The following is a 20,130-nucleotide window of genomic DNA, read 5'->3' as shown; positions in this document are numbered from 1 at the left end:
TCAGCGTCACAAATCTCACACAAATCTTACTCAGCGTCACAAATCTCACACAAATCTTACTCAGCGTCACAAATCTCAAACAAATCTTACTCAGCGTCACAAACCTCACACATATCTTACTTAGCGTCACAAATCTCACACAAATCTTACTCAGCGTCACAAATCTCACACAAATCTTACTCAGCGTCACAAATCTCACACAAATCTTACTCAGCGTCACAAATCTCACACAAATCTTTCTCAGCGTCACAAATCTCACACAAATCTTACTCAGCGTGACAAATCTTACACAAATCTTACTCAGCGTGACAAATCTCACACAAATCTTACTCAGCGTCACAAATCTCACACAAATCTTACTCAGCGTCACAAATCTCACACAAATCTTACTCAACGTCACAAATCTCACACAAATCATACTCAGCGTCACAAATCTCACACAAATCTTACTGAGCGTCACAAATCTACACAAATCTTACTCCGCGTCACAAATCTCACACAAATCTTTCTCAGCGTCACAAATCTCACACAAATCTTATTCAGCGTCACAAATCTCACACAAATCTTACTCAGCGTCACAAATCTCACACAAATCTTACTCAGCATCACAAATCTCACACAAATCTTACTCAGTGTCACAAATCTCACACAAATCTTACTCAGCGTCACAAATCTCACACAAATCTTACTCAGCGTCACAAATCTCACACAAATCTTACTCAGCATCACAAATCTCACACAAATCTTACTCAGCGTCACAAATCTCACACAAATCTTACTCAGCGTCACAAATCTCACACAAATCTTACTCAGTGTCACAAATCTCACACAAATCTTACTCAGCGTCACAAATCTCACACAAATCTTACTCAACGTCACAAATCTCACACAAATCATACTCAGCGTCACAAATCTCACACAAATCTTACTGAGCGTCACAAATCTACACAAATCTTACTCCGCGTCACAAATCTCACACAAATCTTTCTCAGCGTCACAAATCTCACACAAATCTTATTCAGCGTCACAAATCTCACACAAATCTTACTCAGCGTCACAAATCTCACACAAATCTTACTCAGCGTCACAAATCTCACACAAATCTTACTCAGTGTCACAAATCTCACACAAATCTTACTCAGCGTCACAAATCTCACACAAATCTTACTCAGCGTCACAAATCTCACACAAATCTTACTCAGCATCAAAAATCTCACACAAATCTTACTCAGCGTCACAAATCTCACACAAATCTTACTCAGCATCACAAATCTCACACAAATCTTACTCAGTGTCACAAATCTCACACAAATCTTACTCAGCGTCACAAATCTCACACAAATCTTACTCAGCGTCACAAATCTCACACAAATCTTACTCAGCGTCACAAATCTCACACAAATCTTACTCAGCGTCACAAATCTCACACAAATCTTACTCAGCGTCACAAATCTCACACAAATCTTACTCAGCATCACAAATCTCACACAAATCTTACTCAGCGTCACAAATCTCACACAAATCTTACTCAGCATCACAAATCTCACACAAATCTTACTCAGCGTCACAAATCTCACACAAATCTTACTCAGCGTCACAAATCTCACACAAATCTTACTCAGCATCACAAATCTCACACACATCTTACTCAGCATCACAAATCTCACACAAATCTTACTCAACGTCACAAATCTCACACAAATCTTACTCAGCGTCACAAATCTCACACAAATCATACTCAGCGTCACAAATCTACACAAATCTTACTCAGCGTCACAAATCTACACAAATCTTACTCAGCGTCACAAATCTCACACAAATCTTTCTCAGCGTCACAAATCTCACACAAATTTTATTCAGCGTCACAAATCTCACACAAATCTTACTCAGCGTCACAAATCTCACACAAATCTTACTCAGCGTCACAAATCTCACACAAATCTTACTCAGTGTCACAAATCTCACACAAATCTTACTCAGCGTCACAAATCTCACACAAATCTTACTCAGCATCACAAATCTCACACAAATCTTACTCAGCATCACAAATCTCACACAAATCTTACTCAGCGTCACAAATCTCACACAAATCTTACTCAGCGTCACAAATCTCACACAAATCTTACTCAGCGTCACAAATCTCACACAAATCTTACTCAGCGTCACAAATCTCACACACATCTTACTCAGCGTCACAAATCTCACACAAATCTTACTCAACGTCACAAATCTCACACAAATCTTACTCAGCGTCACAAATCTACACAAATCTTACTCAGCGTCACAAATCTCACACAAATCTTACTCAGCGTCACAAATCTCACACAAATCATACTCAGCGTCACAAATCTACACAAATCTTACTCAGCGTCACAAATCTCACACAAATCTTACTCAGCGTCACAAATCTACACAAATCTTACTCAGCGTCACAAATCTCACACAAATCTTACTCAGCGTCACAAATCTCACACAAATCATACTCAGCGTCACAAATCTACACAAATCTTACTCAGCGTCACAAATCTCACACAAATCTTACTCAGCGTCACAAATCTACACAAATCTTACTCAGCGTCACAAATCTCACACAAATCTTTCTCAGCGTCACAAATCTCACACAAATCTTACTCAGCGTCACAAATCTCACGCAAATCTTACTCAGCGTCACAAATCTCACGCAAATCTTACTCAGCGTCACAAATCTCACGCAAATCTTACTCAGCGTCACAAATCTCACACAAATCTTACTCAGCGTCACAAATCTCACGCAAATCTTACTCAGCGTCACAAATCTCACACAAATCTTACTCAGCATCACAAATCTACACAAATCTTACTCAGCGTCACAAATCTCACACAAATCTTTCTCAGCGTCACAAATCTCACACAAATCTTACTCAACATCACAAATCTCACACAAATCTTACTCAGCATCACAAATCTCACACAAATCTTACTCAGCATCACAAATCTCACACAAATCTTACTCAGCATCACAAATCTCACACAAATCTTACTCAGCGTCACAAATCTCACGCAAATCTTACTCAGCGTCACAAATCTCACGCAAATCTTACTCAGCGTCACAAATCTCACGCAAATCTTACTCAGCGTCACAAATCTCACGCAAATCTTACTCAGCGTCACAAATCTCACACAAATCTTACTCAGCGTCACAAATCTCACACAAATCTTACTCAGCGTCACAAATCTCACACAAATCTTACTCAGCATCACAAATCTCACACAAATCTTAGTCAACGTCACAAATCTCACACAAATCTTTCTCAGCATCACAAATCTCACACAAATCTTACTCAGCATCACAAATCTCACACAAATCTTACTCAGCGTCACAAATCTCACACAAATCTTACTCAGCGTCACAAATATCACACAAATCTTACTCAGCGTCACAAATCTCACACAAATCTTACTCAGCGTCACAAATCTCACACAAATCTTACTCAGCGTCATAAATCTCACACAAATCTTACTCAACATCACAAATCTCACACAAATCTTACTCAGCATCACAAATCTCACACAAATCTTACTCAGCATCACAAATCTCACACAAATCTTACTCAGCATCACAAATCTCACACAAATCTTACTCAGCGTCACAAATCTCACGCAAATCTTACTCAGCGTCACAAATCTCACGCAAATCTTACTCAGCGTCACAAATCTCACGCAAATCTTACTCAGCGTCACAAATCTCACGCAAATCTTACTCAGCGTCACAAATCTCACACAAATCTTACTCAGCGTCACAAATCTCACACAAATCTTACTCAGCGTCACAAATCTCACACAAATCTTACTCAGCGTCACAAATCTCACACAAATCTTACTCAGCGTCATAAATCTCACACAAATCTTACTCAACATCACAAATCTCACACAAATCTTACTCAGCATCACAAATCTCACACAAATCTTACTCAGCATCACAAATCTCACACAAATCTTACTCAGCATCACAAATCTCACACAAATCTTACTCAGCGTCACAAATCTCACGCAAATCTTACTAGCGTCACAAATCTCACGAAAATCTTACTCAGCGTCACAAATCTCACGCAAATCTTACTCAGCGTCACAAATCTCACGCAAATCTTACTCAGCGTCACAAATCTCACACAAATCTTACTCAACGTCACAAATCTCACACAAATCTTACTCAGCGTCACAAATCTCACACAAATCTTACTCAGCGTCAAAAATCTCACACAAATCTTACTCAGCATCACAAATCTCACACAAATCTTACTCAACGTCACAAATCTCACACAAATCTTTCTCAGCATCACAAATCTCACACAAATCTTACTCAGCATCACAAATCTCACACAAATCTTACTCAGCGTCACAAATCTCACACAAATCTTACTCAGCGTCACAAATCTCACACAAATCTTACTCAGCGTCATAAATCTCACACAAATCTTACTCAGCGTCACAAATCTCACACAAATCTTACTCAGCGTCACAAATCTCACACAAATCTTACTCAGCGTCACAAATCTCACACAAATCTTACTCAGCGTCACAAATCTCACACAAATCTTACTCAGCGTCACAAATCTCACACAAATCTTACTCAGCGTCACAAATCTCACACACATCTTACTCAGCGTCACAAATCTCACACAAATCTTACTCAGCGTCACAAATCCCACGCAAATCTTACTCAGCGTCACAAATCTCACGCAAATCTTACTCAGCGTCACAAATCTCACGCAAATCTTACTCAGCGTCACAAATCTCACACAAATCTTACTCAGCGTGACAAATGTCACACAAATCTTACTCAGCGTCACAAATCTCACACAAATCTTACTCAGCATCACAAATCTCACACAAATCTTACTCAACGTCACAAACCTCACACAAATCATACTCAGCGTCACAAATCTCACACAAATCTTACTCAGCGTCACAAATCTACACAAATCTTACTGCGCGTCACAAATCTCACACAAATCTTTCTCAGCGTCACAAATCTCACACAAATCTTATTCAGCGTCACAAATCTCACACAAATCCTACTCAGCATCACAAATCTCACACAAATCTTACTCAGCGTCACAAATCTCACACAAATCTTACTCAGTGTCACAAATCTCACACAAATCTTACTCAGCGTCACAAATCTCACACACATCTTACTCAGCGTCACAAATCTCACACAAATCTTACTCAACGTCACAAATCTCACACAAATCTTACTCAGCGTCACAAATCTCACACAAATCATACTCAGCGTCACAAATCTACACAAATCTTACTCAGCGTCACAAATCTCACACAAATCTTACTCAGCGTCACAAATCTACACAAATCTTACTCAGCATCACAAATCTCACACAAATCTTACTCAGCGTCACAAATCTCACACAAATCATACTCAGCGTCACAAATCTACACAAATCTTACTCAGCGTCACAAATCTCACACAAATCTTACTCAGCGTCACAAATCTACACAAATCTTACTCAGCGTCACAAATCTCACACAAATCTTACTCAGCGTCACAAATCTCACACAAATCTTACTCAGCGTCACAAATCTCACACAAATCTTACTCAGCGTCACAAATCTCACACAAATCTTACTCAGCATCACAAATCTCACACAAATCTTACTCAACGTCACAAATCTCACACAAATCTTTCTCAGCATCACAAATCTCACACAAATCTTACTCAGCATCACAAATCTCACACAAATCTTACTCAGCGTCACAAATCTCACACAAATCTTACTCAGCGTCACAAATATCACACAAATCTTACTCAGCGTCACAAATCTCACACAAATCTTACTCAGCGTCACAAATCTCACACAAATCTTACTCAGCGTCATAAATCTCACACAAATCTTACTCAGCGTCACAAATCTCACACAAATCTTACTCAGCGTCACAAATCTCACACAAATCTTACTCAGCGTCACAAATCTCACACAAATCTTACTCAGCGTCACAAATCTCACACAAATCTTACTCAGCGTCACAAATCTCACACAAATCTTACTCAGCGTCACAAATCTCACACACATCTTACTCAGCGTCACAAATCTCACACAAATCTTACTCAGCGTCACAAATCCCACGCAAATCTTACTCAGCGTCACAAATCTCACGCAAATCTTACTCAGCGTCACAAATCTCACGCAAATCTTACTCAGCGTCACAAATCTCACACAAATCTTACTCAGCGTGACAAATGTCACACAAATCTTACTCAGCGTCACAAATCTCACACAAATCTTACTCAGCGTCACAAATCTCACACAAATCTTACTCAACGTCACAAATCTCACACAAATCATACTCAGCGTCACAAATCTCACACAAATCTTACTCAGCGTCACAAATCTACACAAATCTTACTCCGCGTCACAAATCTCACACAAATCTTTCTCAGCGTCACAAATCTCACACAAATCTTATTCAGCGTCACAAATCTCACACAAATCTTACTCAGCGTCACAATCTCACACAAATCTTACTCAGCGTCACAAATCTCACACAAATCTTACTCAGTGTCACAAATCTCACACAAATCTTACTCAGCGTCACAAATCTCACACACATTTTACTCAGCGTCACAAATCTCACACAAATCTTACTCAACGTCACAAATCTCACACAAATCTTACTCAGCGTCACAAATCTCACACAAATCATACTCAGCGTCACAAATCTACACAAATCTTACTCAGCGTCACAAATCTCACACAAATCTTACTCAGCGTCACAAATCTACACAAATCTTACTCAGCGTCACAAATCTCACACAAATCTTACTCAGCGTCACAAATCTCACACAAATCATACTCAGCGTCACAAATCTACACAAATCTTACTCAGCGTCACAAATCTCACACAAATCTTACTCAGCGTCACAAATCTACACAAATCTTACTCAGCGTCACAAATCTCACACAAATCTTTCTCAGCGTCACAAATCTCACACAAATCTTACTCAGCGTCACAAATCTCACGCAAATCTTACTCAGCGTCACAAATCTCACGCAAATCTTACTCAGCGTCACAAATCTCACGCAAATCTTACTCAGCGTCACAAATCTCACACAAATCTTACTCAGCGTCACAAATCTCACACAAATCTTACTCAGCATCACAAATCTACACAAATCTTACTCAGCGTCACAAATCTCACACAAATCTTAGTCAACGTCACAAATCTCACACAAATCATACTCAGCGTCACAAATCTCACACAAATCTTACTCAGCGTCACAAATCTACACAAATCTTACTCCGCGTCACAAATCTCACACAAATCTTTCTCAGCGTCACAAATCTCACACAAATCTTATTCAGCGTCACAAATCTCACACAAATCTTACTCAGCGTCACAATCTCACACAAATCTTACTCAGCGTCACAAATCTCACACAAATCTTACTCAGTGTCACAAATCTCACACAAATCTTACTCAGCGTCACAAATCTCACACACATTTTACTCAGCGTCACAAATCTCACACAAATCTTACTCAACGTCACAAATCTCACACAAATCTTACTCAGCGTCACAAATCTCACACAAATCATACTCAGCGTCACAAATCTACACAAATCTTACTCAGCGTCACAAATCTCACACAAATCTTACTCAGCGTCACAAATCTACACAAATCTTACTCAGCGTCACAAATCTCACACAAATCTTACTCAGCGTCACAAATCTCACACAAATCATACTCAGCGTCACAAATCTACACAAATCTTACTCAGCGTCACAAATCTCACACAAATCTTACTCAGCGTCACAAATCTACACAAATCTTACTCAGCGTCACAAATCTCACACAAATCTTTCTCAGCGTCACAAATCTCACACAAATCTTACTCAGCGTCACAAATCTCACGCAAATCTTACTCAGCGTCACAAATCTCACGCAAATCTTACTCAGCGTCACAAATCTCACGCAAATCTTACTCAGCGTCACAAATCTCACACAAATCTTACTCAGCGTCACAAATCTCACACAAATCTTACTCAGCATCACAAATCTACACAAATCTTACTCAGCGTCACAAATCTCACACAAATCTTAGTCAACGTCACAAATCTCACACAAATCTTACTCAGCGTCACAAATCTCACACAAATCTTACTCAGCGTCATAAATCTCACACAAATTTTACTCAACATCACAAATCTCACACAAATCTTACTCAGCATCACAAATCTCACACAAATCTTACTCAGCGTCACAAATCTCACACAAATCTTACTCAGCGTCACAAATATCACACAAATCTTACTCAGCGTCACAAATCTCACACAAATCTTACTCAGCGTCACAAATCTCACACAAATCTTACTCAGCGTCATAAATCTCACACAAATCTTACTCAACATCACAAATCTCACACAAATCTTACTCAGCATCACAAATCTCACACAAATCTTACTCAGCATCACAAATCTCACACAAATCTTACTCAGCATCACAAATCTCACACAAATCTTACTCAGCGTCACAAATCTCACGCAAATCTTACTCAGCGTCACAAATCTCACGCAAATCTTACTCAGCGTCACAAATCTCACGCAAATCTTACTCAGCGTCACAAATCTCACGCAAATCTTACTCAGCGTCACAAATCTCACACAAATCTTACTCAGCGTCACAAATCTCACACAAATCTTACTCAGCGTCACAAATCTCACACAAATCTTACTCAGCGTCACAAATCTCACACAAATCTTACTCAGCGTCATAAATCTCACACAAATCTTACTCAACATCACAAATCTCACACAAATCTTACTCAGCATCACAAATCTCACACAAATCTTACTCAGCATCACAAATCTCACACAAATCTTACTCAGCATCACAAATCTCACACAAATCTTACTCAGCGTCACAAATCTCACGCAAATCTTACTAGCGTCACAAATCTCACGAAAATCTTACTCAGCGTCACAAATCTCACGCAAATCTTACTCAGCGTCACAAATCTCACGCAAATCTTACTCAGCGTCACAAATCTCACACAAATCTTACTCAGCGTCACAAATCTCACACAAATCTTACTCAGCGTCACAAATCTCACACAAATCTTACTCAGCGTCAAAAATCTCACACAAATCTTACTCAGCATCACAAATCTCACACAAATCTTACTCAACGTCACAAATCTCACACAAATCTTTCTCAGCATCACAAATCTCACACAAATCTTACTCAGCATCACAAATCTCACACAAATCTTACTCAGCGTCACAAATCTCACACAAATCTTACTCAGCGTCACAAATATCACACAAATCTTACTCAGCGTCACAAATCTCACACAAATCTTACTCAGCGTCACAAATCTCACACAAATCTTACTCAGCATCATAAATCTCACACAAATCTTACTCAGCGTCACAAATCTCACACAAATCTTACTCAGCGTCACAAATCTCACACAAATCTTACTCAGCGTCACAAATCTCACACAAATCTTACTCAGCGTCACAAATCTCACACAAATCTTACTCAGCGTCACAAATCTCACACAAATCTTACTCAGCGTCACAAATCTCACACACATCTTACTCAGCGTCACAAATCTCACACAAATCTTACTCAGCGTCACAAATCCCACGCAAATCTTACTCAGCGTCACAAATCTCACGCAAATCTTACTCAGCGTCACAAATCTCACGCAAATCTTACTCAGCGTCACAAATCTCACACAAATCTTACTCAGCGTGACAAATGTCACACAAATCTTACTCAGCGTCACAAATCTCACACAAATCTTACTCAGCATCACAAATCTCACACAAATCTTACTCAACGTCACAAACCTCACACAAATCATACTCAGCGTCACAAATCTCACACAAATCTTACTCAGCATCACAAATCTACACAAATCTTACTGCGCGTCACAAATCTCACACAAATCTTTCTCAGCGTCACAAATCTCACACAAATCTTATTCAGCGTCACAAATCTCACACAAATCTTACTCAGCATCACAAATCTCACACAAATCTTACTCAGCGTCACAAATCTCACACAAATCTTACTCAGTGTCACAAATCTCACACAAATCTTACTCAGCGTCACAAATCTCACACACATCTTACTCAGCGTCACAAATCTCACACAAATCTTACTCAACGTCACAAATCTCACACAAATCTTACTCAGCGTCACAAATCTCACACAAATCATACTCAGCGTCACAAATCTACACAAATCTTACTCAGCGTCACAAATCTCACACAAATCTTACTCAGCGTCACAAATCTACACAAATCTTACTCAGCATCACAAATCTCACACAAATCTTACTCAGCGTCACAAATCTCACACAAATCATACTCAGCGTCACAAATCTACACAAATCTTACTCAGCGTCACAAATCTCACACAAATCTTACTCAGCGTCACAAATCTACACAAATCTTACTCAGCGTCACAAATCTCACACAAATCTTACTCAGCGTCACAAATCTCACACAAATCTTACTCAGCGTCACAAATCTCACACAAATCTTACTCAGCGTCACAAATCTCACACAAATCTTACTCAGCATCACAAATCTCACACAAATCTTACTCAACGTCACAAATCTCACACAAATCTTTCTCAGCATCACAAATCTCACACAAATCTTACTCAGCATCACAAATCTCACACAAATCTTACTCAGCGTCACAAATCTCACACAAATCTTACTCAGCGTCACAAATATCACACAAATCTTACTCAGCGTCACAAATCTCACACAAATCTTACTCAGCGTCACAAATCTCACACAAATCTTACTCAGCGTCATAAATCTCACACAAATCTTACTCAGCGTCACAAATCTCACACAAATCTTACTCAGCGTCACAAATCTCACACAAATCTTACTCAGCGTCACAAATCTCACACAAATCTTACTCAGCGTCACAAATCTCACACAAATCTTACTCAGCGTCACAAATCTCACACAAATCTTACTCAGCGTCACAAATCTCACACACATCTTACTCAGCGTCACAAATCTCACACAAATCTTACTCAGCGTCACAAATCCCACGCAAATCTTACTCAGCGTCACAAATCTCACGCAAATCTTACTCAGCGTCACAAATCTCACGCAAATCTTACTCAGCGTCACAAATCTCACACAAATCTTACTCAGCGTGAAAAATGTCACACAAATCTTACTCAGCGTCACAAATCTCACACAAATCTTACTCAGCGTCACAAATCTCACACAAATCTTACTCAACGTCACAAATCTCACACAAATCATACTCAGCGTCACAAATCTCACACAAATCTTACTCAGCGTCACAAATCTACACAAATCTTACTCCGCGTCACAAATCTCACACAAATCTTTCTCAGCGTCACAAATCTCACACAAATCTTATTCAGCGTCACAAATCTCACACAAATCTTACTCAGCGTCACAATCTCACACAAATCTTACTCAGCGTCACAAATCTCACACAAATCTTACTCAGTGTCACAAATCTCACACAAATCTTACTCAGCGTCACAAATCTCACACACATTTTACTCAGCGTCACAAATCTCACACAAATCTTACTCAACGTCACAAATCTCACACAAATCTTACTCAGCGTCACAAATCTCACACAAATCATACTCAGCGTCACAAATCTACACAAATCTTACTCAGCGTCACAAATCTCACACAAATCTTACTCAGCGTCACAAATCTACACAAATCTTACTCAGCGTCACAAATCTCACACAAATCTTACTCAGCGTCACAAATCTCACACAAATCATACTCAGCGTCACAAATCTACACAAATCTTACTCAGCGTCACAAATCTCACACAAATCTTACTCAGCGTCACAAATCTACACAAATCTTACTCAGCGTCACAAATCTCACACAAATCTTTCTCAGCGTCACAAATCTCACACAAATCTTACTCAGCGTCACAAATCTCACGCAAATCTTACTCAGCGTCACAAATCTCACGCAAATCTTACTCAGCGTCACAAATCTCACGCAAATCTTACTCAGCGTCACAAATCTCACACAAATCTTACTCAGCGTCACAAATCTCACGCAAATCTTACTCAGCGTCACAAATCTCACACAAATCTTACTCAGCATCACAAATCTACACAAATCTTACTCAGCGTCACAAATCTCACACAAATCTTTCTCAGCGTCACAAATCTCACACAAATCTTACTCAGCATCACAAATCTCACACAAATCTTACTCAGCATCACAAATCTCACACAAATCTTACTCAGCATCACAAATCTCACACAAATCTTACTCAGCATCACAAATCTCACACAAATCTTACTCAGCGTCACAAATCTCACGCAAATCTTACTCAGCGTCACAAATCTCACGCAAATCTTACTCAGCGTCACAAATCTCACGCAAATCTTACTCAGCGTCACAAATCTCACGCAAATCTTACTCAGCATCACAAATCTCACACAAATCTTACTCAGCGTCACAAATCTCACACAAATCTTACTCAGCGTCACAAATCTCACACAAATCTTACTCAGCGTCACAAATCTCACACAAATCTTACTCAGCATCACAAATCTCACACAAATCTTACTCAACGTCACAAATCTCACACAAATCTTTCTCAGCATCACAAATCTCACACAAATCTTACTCAGCATCACAAATCTCACACAAATCTTACTCAGCGTCACAAATATCACACAAATCTTACTCAGCGTCACAAATCTCACACAAATCTTACTCAGCGTCACAAATCTCACACAAATCTTACTCAGCGTCATAAATCTCACACAAATCTTACTCAGCGTCACAAATCTCACACAAATCTTACTCAGCGTCACAAATCTCACACAAATCTTACTCAGCGTCACAAATCTCACACAAATCTTACTCAGCGTCACAAATCTCACACAAATCTTACTCAGCGTCACAAATCTCACACAAATCTTACTCAGCGTCACAAATCTCACACACATCTTACTCAGCGTCACAAATCTCACACAAATCTTACTCAGCGTCACAAATCCCACGCAAATCTTACTCAGCGTCACAAATCTCACGCAAATCTTACTCAGCGTCACAAATCTCACGCAAATCTTACTCAGCATCACAAATTTCACACAAATCTTACTCAGCGTGACAAATGTCACACAAATCTTACTCAGCGTCACAAATCTCACACAAATCTTACTCAGCGTCACAAATCTCACACAAATCTTACTCAACGTCACAAATCTCACACAAATCATACTCAGCGTCACAAATCTCACACAAATCTTACTCAGCGTCACAAATCTACACAAATCTTACTCCGCGTCACAAATCTCACACAAATCTTTCTCAGCGTCACAAATCTCACACAAATCTTATTCAGCATCACAAATCTCACACAAATCTTACTCAGCGTCACAAATCTCACACAAATCTTACTCAGCGTCACAAATCTCACACAAATCTTACTCAGCGTCACAAATCTCACACAAATCTTACTCAGCGTCACAAATCTCACACAAATCTTACTCAGCATCACAAATCTACACAAATCTTACTCAGCGTCACAAATCTCACACAAATCTTTCTCAGCGTCACAAATCTCACACAAATCTTACTCAGCATCACAAATCTCACACAAATCTTACTCAGCATCACAAATCTCACACAAATCTTACTCAGCATCACAAATCTCACACAAATCTTACTCAGCATCACAAATCTCACACAAATCTTACTCAGCGTCACAAATCTCACGCAAATCTTACTCAGCGTCACAAATCTCACACACATCTTACTCAGCGTCACAAATCTCACACAAATCTTACTCAGCGTCACAAATCTCACGCACATCTTACTCAGCATCACAAATCTCACACAAATCTTACTCAGCATCACAAATCTCACACAAATCTTACTCAGCATCACAAATCTCACACAAATCTTACTCAGCGTCACAAATCTCACGCAAATCTTACTCAGCGTCACAAATCTCACGCAAATCTTACTCAGCGTCACAAATCTCACGCAAATCTTACTCAGCGTCACAAATCTCACGCAAATCTTACTCAGCATCACAAATCTCACACAAATCTTACTCAGCGTCACAAATCTCACACAAATCTTACTCAGCGTCACAAATCTCACACAAATCTTACTCAGCGTCACAAATCTCACACAAATCTTACTCAGCATCACAAATCTCACACAAATCTTACTCAACGTCACAAATCTCACACAAATCTTTCTCAGCATCACAAATCTCACACAAATCTTACTCAGCATCACAAATCTCACACAAATCTTACTCAGCGTCACAAATATCACACAAATCTTACTCAGCGTCACAAATCTCACACAAATCTTACTCAGCGTCACAAATCTCACACAAATCTTACTCAGCGTCATAAATCTCACACAAATCTTACTCAGCGTCACAAATCTCACACAAATCTTACTCAGCGTCACAAATCTCACACAAATCTTACTCAGCGTCACAAATCTCACACAAATCTTACTCAGCGTCACAAATCTCACACAAATCTTACTCAGCGTCACAAATCTCACACAAATCTTACTCAGCGTCACAAATCTCACACACATCTTACTCAGCATCACAAATCTCACACAAATCTTACTCAGCGTCACAAATCCCACGCAAATCTTACTCAGCGTCACAAATCTCACGCAAATCTTACTCAGCGTCACAAATCTCACGCAAATCTTACTCAGCATCACAAATTTCACACAAATCTTACTCAGCGTGACAAATGTCACACAAATCTTACTCAGCGTCACAAATCTCACACAAATCTTACTCAGCGTCACAAATCTCACACAAATCTTACTCAACGTCACAAATCTCACACAAATCATACTCAGCGTCACAAATCTCACACAAATCTTACTCAGCGTCACAAATCTACACAAATCTTACTCCGCGTCACAAATCTCACACAAATCTTTCTCAGCGTCACAAATCTCACACAAATCTTATTCAGCATCACAAATCTCACACAAATCTTACTCAGCGTCACAAATCTCACACAAATCTTACTCAGCGTCACAAATCTCACACAAATCTTACTCAGCGTCACAAATCTCACACAAATCTTACTCAGCGTCACAAATCTCACACAAATCTTACTCAGCATCACAAATCTCACACAAATCTTACTCAGCGTCACAAATCTCACACAAATCTTATTCAGCGTCACAAATCTCACACAAATCTTACTCAGCGTCACAAATCTCACACAAATCTTACTCAGCATCACAAATCTACACAAATCTTACTCAGCATCACAAATCTCACACAAATCTTTCTCAGCGTCACAAATCTCACACAAATCTTACTCAGCATCACAAATCTCACACAAATCTTACTCAGCATCACAAATCTCACACAAATCTTACTCAGCATCACAAATCTCACACAAATCTTACTCAGCATCACAAATCTCACACAAATCTTACTCAGCGTCACAAATCTCACGCAAATCTTACTCAGCGTCACAAATCTCACACACATCTTACTCAGCGTCACAAATCTCACACAAATCTTACTCAGCGTCACAAATCTCACGCAAATCTTACTCAGCGTCACAAATCTCACGCAAATCTTACTCAGCGTCACAAATCTCATGCAAATCTTACTCAGCGTCACAAATCTCACACAAATCTTACTCAGCGTCACAAATCTCACACAAATCTTACTCAGCGTCACAAATCCCACGCAAATCTTACTCAGCGTCACAAATCTCACGCAAATCTTACTCAGCGTCACAAATCTCACGCAAATCTTACTCAGCGTCACAAATCTCACACAAATCTTACTCAGCGTGACAAATGTCACACAAATCTTACTCAGCGTCACAAATCTCACACAAATCTTACTCAGCGTCACAAATCTCACACAAATCTTACTCAACGTCACAAATCTCACACAAATCATACTCAGCGTCACAAATCTCACACAAATCTTACTCAGCGTCACAAATCTACACAAATCTTACTCCGCGTCACAAATCTCACACAAATGTTTCTCAGCGTCACAAATCTCACACAAATCTTATTCAGCGTCACAAATCTCACACAAATCTTACTCAGCGTCACAAATCTCACACAAATCTTACTCAGCGTCACAAATCTCACACAAATCTTACTCAGTGTCACAAATCTCACACAAATCTTACTCAGCGTCACAAATCTCACACAAATCTTACTCAGCGTCACAAATCTCACACAAATCTTACTCAGCATCACAAATCTCACACAAATCTTACTCAGCGTCACAAATCTCACACAAATCTTACTCAGCGTCACAAATCTCACACAAATCTTACTCAGCGTCACAAATCTCACACAAATCTTACTCAGCGTCACAAATCTCACACAAATCTTACTCAGCGTCACAAATCTCACACAAATCTTACTCAGCGTCACAAATCTCACACACATCTTACTCAGCGTCACAAATCTCACACAAATCTTACTCAACGTCACAAATCTCACACAAATCTTACTCAGCGTCACAAATCTCACACAAATCATACTCAGCGTCACAAATCTACACAAATCTTACTCAGCGTCACAAATCTCACACAAATCTTACTCAGCATCACAAATCTACACAAATCTTACTCAGCGTCACAAATCTCACACAAATCTTTCTCAGCGTCACAAATCTCACACAAATCTTACTCAGCGTCACAAATCTCACGCAAATCTTACTCAGCGTCACAAATCTCACGCAAATCTTACTCAGCGTCACAAATCTCACACAAATCTTACTCAGCGTCACAAATCTCACGCAAATCTTACTCAGCGTCACAAATCTCACGCAAATCTCACTCAGCGTCACAAATCTCACACAAATCTTACTCAGCATCACAAATCTACAAAAATCTTACTCAGCGTCACAAATCTCACACAAATCTTTCTCAGCGTCACAAATCTCACACAAATCTTACTCAGCATCACAAATCTCACACAAATCTTACTCAGCATCACAAATCTCACACAAATCTTACTCAGCATCACAAATCTCACAAAAATCTTACTCAGCATCACAAATCTCACACAAATCTTACTCAGCATCACAAATCTCACGCAAATCTTAGTCAGCGTCACAAATCTCACGCAAATCTTACTCAGCATCACAAATCTCACGCAAATCTTACTCAGCGTCACAAATCTCACGCAAATCTTAATCAGCGTCACAAATCTCACACAAATCTTACTCAGCGTCACAAATCTCACACAAATCTTACTCAACGTCACAAATCTCACACAAATCATACTCAGCGTCACAAATCTCACACAAATCTTACTCAGCGTCACAAATCTACACAAATCTTACTCCGCGTCACAAATCTCACACAAATCTTTCTCAGCGTCACAAATCTCACACAAATCTTATTCAGCGTCACAAATCTCACACAAATCTTACTCAGCGTCACAAATCTCACACAAATCTTACTCAGCGTCACAAATCTCACACAAATCTTACTCAGTGTCACAAATCTCACACAAATCTTACTCAGCGTCACAAATCTCACACAAATCTTACTCAGCGTCACAAATCTCACACAAATCTTACTCAGCATCACAAATCTCACACAAATCTTACTCAGCGTCACAAATCTCACACAAATCTTACTCAGCATCACAAATCTCACACAAATCTTACTCAGCATCACAAATCTCACACAAATCTTACTCAGCGTCACAAATCTCACACAAATCTTACTCAGCGTGACAAATCTCACACAAATCTTACTCAGTGTCACAAATCTCACACAAATCTTACTCAGCGTCACAAATCTCACACAAATCTTACTCAACGTCACAAATCTCACACAAATCATACTCAGCGTCACAAATCTCACACAAATCTTACTCAGCGTCACAAATCTACACAAATCTTACTCCGCGTCACAAATCTCACACAAATCTTTCTCAGCGTCACAAATCTCACACAAATCTTATTCAGCGTCACAAATCTCACACAAATCTTACTCAGCGTCACAAATCTCACACAAATCTTACTCAGCGTCACAAATCTCACACAAATCTTACTCAGTGTCACAAATCTCACACAAATCTTACTCAGCGTCACAAATCTCACACAAATCTTACTCAGCGTCACAAATCTCACACAAATCTTACTCAGCATCACAAATATCACACAAATCTTACTCAGCGTCACAAATCTCACACAAATCTTACTCAGCGTCACAAATCTCACACAAATCTTACTCAGCGTCACAAATCTCACGCAAATCTTACTCAGCGTCACAAATCTACAAAAATCTTACTCAGCGTCACAAATCTCACACAAATCTTTCTCAGCGTCACAAATCTCACACAAATCTTACTCAGCATCACAAATCTCACACAAATCTTACTCAGCATCACAAATCTCACACAAATCTTACTCAGCATCACAAATCTCACACAAATCTTACTCAGCATCACAAATCTCACACAAATCTTACTCAGCATCACAAATCTCACGCAAATCTTAGTCAGTGTCACAAATCTCACGCAAATCTTACTCAGCGTCACAAATCTCACGCAAATCTTACTCAGCGTCACAAATCTCACGCAAATCTTACTCAGCGTCACAAATCTCACACAAATCTTACTCAGCGTCACAAATCTCACACAAATCTTACTCAGCGTCACAAATCTCACACAAATCTTACTCAGCGTCACAAATCTCACACAAATCTTACTCAACGTCACAAATCTCACACAAATCATACTCAGCGTCACAAATCTCACACAAATCTTACTCAGCGTCACAAATCTACACAAATCTTACTCCACGTCACAAATCTCACACAAATCTTTCTCAGCGTCACAAATCTCACACAAATCTTATTCAGCGTCACAAGTCTCACACAAATCTTACTCAGCGTCACAAATCTCACACAAATCTTACTCAGCGTCACAAATCTCACACAAATCTTACTCAGTGTCACAAATCTCACACAAATCTTACTCATCGTCACAAATCTCACACAAATCTTACTCAGCGTCACAAATCTCACACAAATCTTACTCAGCATCACAAATCTCACACAAATCTTACTCAGCATCACAAATCTCACACAAATCTTACTCAGCGTCACAAATCTCACACAAATCTTACTCAGCGTCACAAATCTCACACAAATCTTACTCAGCGTCACAAATCTCACACAAATCTTACTCAGCGTCACAAATCTCACACAAATCTTACTCAGCGTCACAAATCTCACACAAATCTTACTCAGCGTCACAAATCTCACACACATCTTACTCAGCGTCACAAATCTCACACAAATCTTACTCAGCGTCACAAATCCCACGCAAATCTTACTCAGCGTCACAAATCTCACGCAAATCTTACTCAGCATCACAAATCTCACGCAAATCTTACTCAGCGTCACAAATTTCACACAAATCTTACTCAGCGTGACAAATCTCACACAAATCTTACTCAGCGTCACAAATCTCACACAAATCTTACTCACCGTCACAAATCTCACACAAATCTTACTCAACGTCACAAATCTCACACAAATCATAATCAGCATCACAAATCTCACACAAATCTTACTCAGCGTCACAAATCTACACAAATCTTACTCCGCGTCACAAATCTCACACAAATCTTTCTCAGCGTCACAAATCTCACACAAATCTTACTCAGCGTCACAAATCTCACGCAAATCTTACTCAGCGTCACAAATCTCACGCAAATCTTACTCAGCGTCACAAATCTCACACAAATCTTACTCAGCGTCACAAATCTACACAAATCTTACTCAGCATCACAAATCTCACACAAATCTTTCTCAGCGTCACAAATCTCACACAAATCTTACTCAGCGTCACAAATCTCACGCAAATCTTACTCAGCGTCACAAATCTCACGCAAATCTCACTCAGCGTCACAAATCTCACACAAATCTTACTCAGCATCACAAATCTACAAAAATCTTACTCAGCGTCACAAATCTCACACAAATCTTTCTCAGCGTCACAAATCTCACACAAATCTTACTCAGCATCACAAATCTCACACAAATCTTACTCAGCATCACAAATCTCACACAAATCTT

The sequence above is a fragment of the Petromyzon marinus genome, chromosome 77 (genome assembly GCF_048934315.1).
Source record: "Petromyzon marinus isolate PM22_M1 ecotype Great Lakes invasive population chromosome 77, UKy_Petmar_22M1.pri1.0, whole genome shotgun sequence".
NCBI classification, from domain to species: domain Eukaryota; kingdom Metazoa; phylum Chordata; class Hyperoartia; order Petromyzontiformes; family Petromyzontidae; genus Petromyzon; species Petromyzon marinus.
Note: the sequence above shows the minus strand (reverse complement) of the source record.